Here is an 8,086-nt window from a genome sequence, read left to right on the forward strand (position 1 = left end):
CTCTGTTTTCTTTGGGCGCATAGTACTAGGTTGCCCTTTAAACAGTGGGACCTGCCGGTGTTAGAACTGAAGAGTGACGAGAGCCCTCCTCTGAGCCACGTGAATGCACTGATGCTTGTTAAAACAGCAGAATCATGACGTGAGCAGACATCTCAAGGGATTTTCCAGATACAATTTATCCATCTTCTCAGGACAGACACTTACCAAGACTGAATTCCAGAATTCAGTGTCACAGAGATAAGGAGGGGAAGCAGACAACATAAATGCCAACTGTGAGTTGACATGGAGAAGAAGTCTTATAAGAATACTTTAAAGGAAATAGAAATGTCATCAGTGAACAAGACTAAATGGCAATGGAGTAGTATTTAGGGACATTTTATGAGTTTTATTAAGTTTTGTGCATTTAAAAAATACTAATAATGGGAAAAGAGGGATACGATTTTTGTCTCTCATGATTATTTATACATAATAAAAATATCCATTAATGTTGTTGGGACTATTTGCTAGTTTTTTCTTTTTCAGAAGTGATGTTTTCCCAGAGTGTCTAAGACTTCTTCTCTCATACTGAGTTGTTGAACCTGGAGCACATTGCAGTTTAGACTCCGAAGCTGACTTTATCACGAGGATATCTGGGTACTGACACTAAGCTGTGAAGGCAACCCTTCCCATTACCTGTGCATGAAAGCCGCTGGGGAACTCCTGATGCCTTGAGACTACACAGCTGCGCGAGCACATACTGTGGAGAACCATGCAGTGCAGAACTTTCAGTTCCATGCGTTTTTGCAGGAAGTGGCCCCCGTACATCATCCCTTTTCACCACTCGTTAGGAGAGGAGAAGCTCAGTTCTGGAGAGGTGAAACACTTGCTTAAGTCCAGCTGGTCACTGGCAGGGGTGGGAGGAGAATGCCATCTCCTTGGACTCCTTGCTGCTGTGCGGGATGCAGGTTGTGGGGCAATGCCTCGCCTTTAGAGAGAAAGGAAAGAAAGAGAGATTGATGTCTTAGGAAAGTAAAAGCTCCAATCTATTGAGCATTTACCATGTGTCAGGACTCTGTCAATGCTTTACGCATCCACAACGCTAAGGAGAGACCGAGCCTGGGAAAGGCGAAGTGAGCTCTCCAAGGTCAGAGGTCAAGCGAATGGTCATCTGCCATGTGATCTGTCTGTACAGCAGCCCAGTGTTGTAAATGCTGCCCTCCCCCTGGTTCAGAGTCTCACTTACCCTCATTGTCCAGACGCTGACATGATTTGGGTCTTCCCGGCCTCAGTATTCCAGCATTCCTTGTCAGCTCGTTTTTAGGCTGGCCCCTGATCACCCGAGGACCACTTCCCAGGTGTCCTGGTGGAGGAGGCTGAGGCTCACCCTGAATCACGCACCTTTATTTTCTCGGGTTTTTGCTGTAGCTCTGAAAAGGGGATGGGACGCACGGAACACTACTGTTCCAGGGTGACTGTGTTCAAGCCCACCTTTTACGCACCTCCAGTGTCGGCAGCTTCCTCTTGGTCTGTCCATGGCTCTGTTTTCCAGTGGCTGAAGGAACACATGCCGTCTGTTTTGACACGTTCTGTGTCTTCCCAGAGACCCCGTGCCACGCGCGGGCCTGGGAACTGCGTAGTCCCCCAGACACAGAGAAGTCTTCCAGCCGCAGGCAGACAGCCTAGGAGGGGAACATCCCTGGCCTATCAATGAGCCCTTCTAGTTCCTGGACCCAGGAATCAGAGCAAACCTGCCTTTAACAAGGCTTTCCTGGCCTTGGCTTTAAATCTGCAATCTGGGGAGAAAAAGAGTTGGATCCACAAGGACTTGGAGGCCAGAGCAAGTATTTGGTGAGGCTTTCACATTTCACACGTGCTACCTTTGCAGGAGCCCCACCTTCCATCTAACACCCTGACCAGGAGCCTGGGGGTGGGCTCATCTTCCACACCCAATGCTTTCCTTGCCTTCTTAATAGCCCTTTGATCATCTCCTTCTCAGCACACTCACTGCTCCTGCCTCAGTAAGCACTAATCATTTCTCACCTCGATGACTGAAATGGCCTCAGCTAGGGTCCCCTGTGGCCTGTATTCCCTGCTCCCTCTTGTCCTGGGTGTCTTGCCCTCTTCACTCATGCAGCGAGAGTTCTTTGATTGGAAGCAACAAGGACCTATTCTAGTAACTTAAACAGAAGAGGATACATTGGAAGGATGCAAGTTTGTCCAGGGGTTGGAAGGGACGGCTGGTAGACCAGCCCTGGAGCAGGCAGATGTCCAGGGTCTCGCTGGAGAGAATAAACCCACCTCCCCTGACTTCACTTTTGCAAATCAAATGTCCACTACAGTTGCCAACTTTCAGATAGTGTCTGGGGGAGGGAGCAGAGCCTGGCTGAGGACTTGACTTCCCAGGGCCCTGAGTGAAGGATTTGGGAGTAAGGGAATGAGGTGATGGGCAGTGTCTTTGAGAGTAAAATGAAATCAAAGCTCAGAGGGCCATGCAAACCATTCATCAACTGGAAGGAGTGAGGCAGGGAGAGAGAGGGAGGGAGGAAGGAAGGGGAGGAAGGAGGGAGAGAGAGGAGACAAAGAAGGCAAACAGATTAATGCGAAAGGAAGGAAAGAAGGGAGTAGAGTGGAGAAAAGAGGAGCTCTGAAATTTGAGACAGTGGCTAGAACCCAGGAAGCCTGGCCAGGCATCAGGAGGTTTGAAGCAGAGGGTGGGAGGTGTCCCCAGGGGAAATTCTTTGAGCTGCAGGGAGGGGCCGCTGGAGCATTGGATGGGGGATTCGAGGCCTCGGGTGTGGATAAGAAGAGATTCTTCAAGGACACCCGCCCAGAGCCACGCTGGGCATAAGGGGAGTAGAGCAGTGAGTCACAGACCTGTCCTCGGCGCCCACAGGTGGCAGGGACCCCGAGGCCAGCTGAGAGATTCGAGAACAACCAAGGACAGGAGAGGATGCAAAGAGCTAAGTCTGTTGAGCTACATTGTTCTCGGTCCTCTGCAAGGTGGGTATCCCCGAACCTCCTTACAGATGAGGACGATCAGACCCAGAGAGCTCGAGAGCCTTCCTCAACACCCACAGCTAGACAGTATCACCACTGGGGGCTGGGTGCAGGGGCGTCTGCTCCCGCAAGCACGTGTGCTTTCCTCCGCACTACGTGTGCAGCCTCTGAACGCTGCTGATCGGATCTGAGGCTCGGGGTGGGGGGGCGGGGGAGGTGGAGAGCGCAGCTTCTCAGTTAAGGGGGTGTTTGTGCTGGGCAGGGGTGCACTGCATCGAGGCAGCCGTCCCCTCCCTGGCCCAGGTGCGCCCAGCTCCTTCTCAGAAACCCCTTCTCTGTAGGTGGGTGTGCAGCAAGGAAGTGGTGGGGGCATCCTTACCTCCCCCAAGCTGGCCTTTCAGTGTCACCAGGCTGCTCCCTCCCAGGTTTCAGCACATTGCCCAGCCGTTGATAGCTCCAGGGCCTGCAGGAATGGGTCCCATGACCTGACTGTTTTCTCAACCCAGAGCGGTCACAAGGGGTTGTTTTGTTTTCCGCTGCCGCTATTAACTCAAACCGTGCTGTATGGCATCTCATTTTGGCTTTCAAGCACCTGTTTTATCCCACCCCCAGGCTTGCCTCCATTGTCATACCTTTCAATATGCCATCTGGAAGTCCTATAACCATTCTGAAAGGCAAGGGACCTTGTTCTTTGGAATTCTCTGCTCCTTTCCTAATTAGGAGTCAGTGGATTGAACATAAGCGAGCTCTTAGATCCATCGGAAATGCCAAGTTCAGAAGATTCTGAATTTTCATTTAGATATTTTCTCGTTCTTGGCCCAGCCCTACAAATAAATAAGCATTTGAACGTTACCCAGTTACTTTGTTTGATATGGTTGGATAGAAGTCCTGTCTCTCACAATTGATAATTCAGGCCTCAGTGTGGCTTCGGTGAATTCTTTGATTTGACTATTGCTCTGATTAATCAGAGAATTGTATGCTGTCTTCCTTTTGGAAAGATCCTTTCCAAGGCCCAACTTTACATGTGTGAATATAAAAATGAAACTGGACTTGGTGACACAGAGCATCGTCACTCCCACAGCTGGTGAGGGACATTTCTCCCGGGGTCTCCACTCCACGCAAGAAGGAAAGCTGCAGCTCTGGGGACTAGAGCCAGGAGTAGTGACCGTCATGGTCATACACTCACTGGGGTGGCAATTTGAGCAAAGGCTTTGCACTCGGAAGATGACCATGAACTGCAGTGGGTGGAGCTAGGACCCCACATTGGTGGGGTGGGGGGCACAGAGGGACCCTGCAGGCCTGGGGGCTGGACGTTGTCTCTGACCCTGCGGGGCTGTGTGTTCCACCAGCCCGTACTGTGGCAGCATTGCCACAGACACAGAGGTCATCGCTTGTATTTTATGATCCCTCACATTTTGTCCATGGGTCCCCCCAGTATGTGGAGTAAGTTCTGTCTGGTTGATTCTCGTGCTCTTGTTTCTTATATCTGCTTACTTTAAGGGAGTGAGAAGAACTGGCCGCAAACAGTGGGTGCGTTTCAAGCGCCATCCTGGCTGGGCGGGAGGACAGGCCACTTTCACACAGGTGAGATTTTAAGTTTCATTCCTAGGCCAAGGCCTTGGCCCGTCCTCCACTGCTTCTGGTCTCCTTCTTCCTGGCTCCTCAGCAGGGACCGAGACTTTCCTCCACATTTTAAAAGTCCACACCCTGCAGCTTCACCCCATCTCACGCCCCAAATCTTTTCTTCTCTCTTCTTCCTGTAACTATATTGTTTTTACAAACCCCGGCACCAGTGCTGTGCTCACTCAAGGTACATTGAGGAACTAAAGGGCCACCTGTAGACAAATTGGGCTGATGTGGATGGAGCCGGGCCTAGAGCTGAGATCTGGATGCATCATACATAAGCATGTATGGGAAAGTGGAAAAGCACCTTTAAGTTTTATCGAAGTATAGTCAATTTACAATGTTGTGTTAATTTCTGCTATACAGTAAAGAGGTTCAGTTATATATATATGTTCTTTTTCATATTCTTTTCCAGTATGGTTTATCACAGGAGACTGAATATAATTCTCTGTGCCATACAGTAGGACCTTGCCGTTTATCCATCTTATATATAATAGTTTGCGTCTGCTAATCCCAAACTCCCAATCCATCCCTCCTTCACCCCCCCTCCCCCTTGGCAACCACAAGTCTGTTCTCTAGGACATGGAATTCTTACAGTTTACTCCCCTTAGGAAAAGTGACTTACGTGTACCACATACAGCTCTGAGGGAGGAACAAAGTCTCTGCTTTGCAGAACACGTAGAATGCATTGTATCCAACATATAAGAATGTTTTGGAAAAGATAGATATGAGAAATGTCAGAAATTATTATTATGTCTACAGATACGTATATAGGGACCCTAGCTTTCATCCTAAAATGCATTGACTTTTAAGTACGTATAACCAAAAATTATCTGGGCCTGCTTGCCTTGTGAAGGTCCAGTCTTAGCACTGTGATGAATCAAAAGAAATGCAGTTTCAACTCCAAAAGCATTTCAGAGTAACAGAAGACTTGAAGCCTTTTGGAGGGCTAGCATATGGGAAACACAAAACACAGCATAAGGTCTCACAAAATCTTTCGGGGTGTTTCATTGCAGTCCTTGCCGTCACGGTTTCTCCCTCACCCCCTCTCACAAACCACAGTCCCTCTTCTGGTCTCTCCTAAAATCTCTGGCCCACCCCCCTTTCACAACCACTTTCCACCTCTACAGCTACCGTGCTGGTCCCCTGGCTGAACACATAAACGACTCAGGATCCTGCTTCCATTCACACTGCCAATGAAAGTGAAATACAGGAAAGGTTATGAACACTTTAGGCCATATTTTTACCTTTGTGACATATATTGTAAAACCCAGGCAAGGTGGGTCCAAAACTTTCTTTGGATCACATGTGAGGAGTTGCGTCTTAATAACCCCTTGCAAAGACCTTCTGTGGGGCATACAGGGACAGGAATTTCAGCCCTATTTACCCATGAGGAAACAAAGGTTCAGAGGGGTGATTTGACTTGTCCAAATCACAGAGTCCTCCAAGGGCGGAGCCCGGTCTTAAACTCAGGTCTTCTGGCTCCAAGTTAAAGGCTGTGTCCACTAATTCTCAGAAAGCAGGTCTTAGAGTTGATCTTTGGGCCATGCGTGGTACAACGGGAATCACAGCTGCACGGGGAATCCATGTGGCTTTGTTTTGCTGCGCAAGCTGGTGGTGTTTCTAGCAGTAACACTGGCTGAGGGATGAGCTGGGCCAGGTTGAGAGGGAGGGTAGGGAGCTACCTTTGGGATTCAGGCTAGTGATCCTTATCTCACTCGTGCTGCATAAGCCCACCAAGAGGAGCACTACCTTCTAGCCACCCTAGTCAGGCCCCACTAAGACTACCGGTTCCTTAGCACCCAAAGCAGCTTTTCTTGATGGAATGCAAACAATTCCCTGCCTGGGGCCCTGCCAGACCTTAGCAGAATTAAATGTGACATTCAGTTCCAGATTAATGCAAGTTGGAACGGTTTTGCTGAAGGCGTAGACTTTTGTTTGTTTGTTTCTTCATTAACTTACTGAGACCCTGAATCTGCTTTAACGACCTGGTTTTGGATTTCTGCATGAAAGATGCATAAGCACAGTTTGTGTGATTTTTCTAAGGGCTATCCATAATAATTATATTAACTCTGGTACCTTCTTCTGTTTCTTTAAAGTTTGTTTCTTCCTTTTAAGCTTCATCCCAGGAATTTGGGCTGGAATTCAGGGATTCATAGAACTTCACAGTGTGAGAGGAGAGGAAGTGTCCTAGCTGCTCCCTGAATCCTCTCTATGAAATTCCCACCAGGGGTCCTCCAGCTTGAATCTCCCCCTGTTCACGGGGAACTTCCTACCTTATAGAGCAGTTCATTTCCCCTCCAACAGCACTGTTTGAATGTCTGTCTCGAACTGATTCAAGATATGTCAAACCTGGGTGGAAGAGTTACTGGGTCTGTGTTTTCACCAGTCCTCCAGGGGATTCCCAAACTTTAGCATGTTTTTCTGCTAAACTACAGAGCACTGTCTTTCTGACCTATGGCTGTGTGATAGTTACTTTTATGTGTCAACTTGGCTGAGCCATGGTGCTTAGTTGTTTGGTCAAAAACTAGTCTAGATGTTGCTGTGCAGGTCCTTTTTAGAATTAAATCAGTAGACTTTGGGTAAATCAGACTACTCTATAATGCGGGTGGGCCTCATCCAATCAGTTGAGGGGTTTACGAGAAAAGACTGAGGTCCCCTGGGGAGAAATGAATTCTGCCTCTGGACTGCCCTGGAACTCAACACTGCAGTATCAGCTCCTGCCAGAATTTTTCTGCCAGCCTGCCCTGTGAATTTCAAACTTGACGACACCCACAATCATGTGAACCAATTCCTTAACAATCTCTTCTCCCTTCCCCTCCTCTTCCCTCCCCTTCCCCTTTTCCTTCCCTCCTCTCCCTATGTCCCTTTTGCTCTGTTTCTCTGTCCATCTATTGGCTCTATTTCTCTGGAGAATTCCAACAAATACAAACAATGTTAGAATCCAGTCTGCAATCTTTCTCACTTAGCCCAAACTTGGCTGTGCAATCTTCGTCGGTACAAGACTCCAGACAGCTGTTTTATTAGGCAGGAGTTAGTACAGGCATGAAATTTAATGACGATCCAGGATTTAAAATATTAACTAGGGGCTTAAACTTTTGTAGGTAGATTTGGCAGAAACCATTTGATTTGGGTCATTCCTTGGAAGCTTCTTTATGGAAAAAAATTCTAGCTTTCTGTGAGCAGTTTAAAACCAGATGGATCTGAATTGGAATCCCCACTGTCACTTAACATGTGTGAGTAACATTTTCCTCATCAGTGGAACACGGTTACTAAGTTTTTTTTCCTTTTGTGGCGTTAATAATGCTTGTAGGTAGCATATCCAAAGCGCTAATTTATGTCAGGCTTAAGGTAGGCATTCAGTGAGTGGGAGCTATTATTATTTCAGCTGTTACTTCTAACAGTGGAGGTAAACTAGAAAGATATTACTGTCAACTGGGAGTTCTAGGTAACTGTTCTCTGGTTAATCCTGGATTTATTGTAATGT

At 47.9% G+C, this 8,086-nt stretch overlaps 1 long non-coding RNA gene across 1 annotated transcript; it reads right to left on the reverse strand.

The window, feature by feature from the left end:
* Positions 1-374: 374 nt before the first annotated feature.
* On the reverse strand, positions 375-3,442 carry LOC112395744 (uncharacterized). The gene is made up of 3 exons (XR_003002429.1): positions 3,356-3,442; positions 1,223-1,406; positions 375-964 (listed from the first exon to the last, which is right to left on the reverse strand). It is a non-coding gene; the product is annotated as an uncharacterized LOC112395744 (long non-coding RNA).
* Positions 3,443-8,086: the final 4,644 nt, after the last annotated feature.

This window comes from Neophocaena asiaeorientalis, unplaced genomic scaffold (genome assembly GCF_003031525.2).
Source record: "Neophocaena asiaeorientalis asiaeorientalis breed wild unplaced genomic scaffold, Neophocaena_asiaeorientalis_V1.1 scaffold202, whole genome shotgun sequence".
Classification (NCBI taxonomy): domain Eukaryota; kingdom Metazoa; phylum Chordata; class Mammalia; order Artiodactyla; family Phocoenidae; genus Neophocaena; species Neophocaena asiaeorientalis.